Here is a 2,280-nt window from a genome sequence, read left to right as displayed (position 1 = left end):
CTCGAACTCCTGACCTCAGGTGATCCACCTGCCTCAGCCTCCCAAAATGCTGGGATTATAGGCGTGATACACCATGCCCAGCTGAGTCTCATGGTCTTGCCCAGGCTGCAGTGCAGTGGCTGGATCTCGGCTCACTGCAACCTCCGCCTCCCAGGTTCAAGCGATTCTCCCACCTCAACCTCCCAAGTCGCTGGGACTACAGGCACACACCATCACGCCTGGCTAATTTTTGTATTTTTTGGTAGAGACGGGCTTTCACTATGTTGGCCAGGCTGGTTTCAACCTCCTGACCTCAAGTGATCCACCATCCACTGGGATTACAGGCGTGAGCCACCTTGCATGGCCTGTGTAATTTCTGTTTATATGACATTCTGGAAAAGACGAAACTGTAGGAAGAGAAAACATCAGTGTTTGCCTGGGGGTAGGAAATGGGAGGGTATGACTATAATGACTTTTTTTTTTTTTTTTTTGAGACGGAGTCTCGCTCTGTCGCTCAGGCTGGGGTACAGTGGCCGGATCTCAGCTCACTGCAAGCTCCGCCTCCCGGGTTTACGCCATTCTCCTGCCTCAGCCTCCTGAGTAGCTGGGACTACAGGCGCCCGCCACCGAGCCCGGCTAGTTTTTTGTATTTTTTAGTAGAGACGGGGTTTCACCGTGTTAGCCAGGATGGTCTCGATCTCCTGACCTCGTGATCCGCCCGTCTCGGCCTCCCAAAGTGCTGGGATTACAGGCTTGAGCCACCGCGCCCGGCTGGGTATGACTATAAAGAGGTGGCACAAGGGATTTGGCAAGAGGGTTGGAGGAGTGGTAGAACTAAATCTTGATTTTATACATTTGCAAAACTCATGGAAATGCACACCTGGAATAATAGATCTGGAGCTCAGGAAAGACAGATGAGATTTGGAAGTCAATTACCAGGCAATAATTAAAGTCCCAGTAATGGGCATTATGGCCCAGGGATAGCATATAGCATGAGAAGAGTCAAGAGCTAAGGACAGAACCCTGAGGAACACCGACATTTAAGGGATACGCACAGGATGAGGTCTATTCAAGGGCAACTGAGAAGCAGCAGCTAAGAACATAGAAGAAAATGCAGCAGGGGTGATGCCAAAGAGGCCAAGAGGATTTTTAAGAAAGCCAACAGTGCTAAATATTCCAAAGAGCTCAAATCAGAGGAAGACTGAAAATGTACATTAGATTTAGCAACTAGGAGGTCGTTCATGATTTTGACAGAGGTTTTAAAGCAGAGTAAAGGCCCCAGAAGTCAAATGCCAGTGGTTTGAGGAGAGAATGGGAGGTAAACAAGTGGAAGTACTGAGTATAGACAACTTCCAAGAAGTTTCACTATGAAGGTTAGGGAGATACAGCAATAGCTACAGAGGCAGGTGGGACAGGATAACAACATTCACTGACAGGATTTACTGTTCACCAAATCCTTCAAGAGAAGCCTTCCTGAACTCTCAAAGAACTCCTCCAGGTATTTCTGGTTATAGATAGTTATCTGAACTAGGTGGACACCACCTGACCACTGGGGTCAAGTTTCTGGAAATCATTGCAGTCATTGGAGTCAAAAAACAGTGGGCAGCACCTACTTGCCTCTCTCCACTTAGGGAAGTTGTCATTTGTTTTAACAAGACTTGCGACTGGGCGCGGGGTGAGTTTGAGACTAGCCTGGCCAACATGGTGAAACCCCATATCTACTAAAAGTACAAAAATTAGCCAGGCATGGTGGCGCGTACCTGTAGTCCCAGTTGGGAGGCTGAGACGGGGGAATCACTTGAACCTGGAAGGCAGAGGTTGCAGTGAACCGAGATTATGCCACTGCACTCCAGCCTGGGTGACAGAGCGAGCTCCATCTCAAAAAAAAAAAAAAAAAAAAAAATTATCTACTTCACCCCGTATGTATAGCTGAAAGCTTAGCAAGTTAATGCTGAATCTGACATTAGAACTCAGGTCTCTACTGTATATATGTAGGGGAAACATATGTTCTAGTTTGGATGGAACAGTCCCCGTTCATGCCTGTTACCTTATTGCAATTATTAATAGCACATGCTTTTATTCTCAAATATGTTGAGAAAAATTTGATTAAAAGTGATAACTTTTTGGCTGGGCGTGGTGGCTCATGCCTGTAATCCCAGCACTTTGGGAGGCCGAGGTGGGTGGATCACAAGGTCAGGAGTTCAAGACCAGCCTGGCCAAGATGGTGAAACCCCATCTCTACTAAAAATACAAAACAATTAGCCAGGCGTGGTGGCATGCACCTGTAATCCCATCTAGTCT

The sequence above is a fragment of the Colobus angolensis genome, unplaced genomic scaffold, assembly GCF_000951035.1.
Source record: "Colobus angolensis palliatus isolate OR3802 unplaced genomic scaffold, Cang.pa_1.0 Scaffold99, whole genome shotgun sequence".
Classification (NCBI taxonomy): Eukaryota; Metazoa; Chordata; class Mammalia; order Primates; family Cercopithecidae; genus Colobus; species Colobus angolensis.
Note: the sequence above shows the minus strand (reverse complement) of the source record.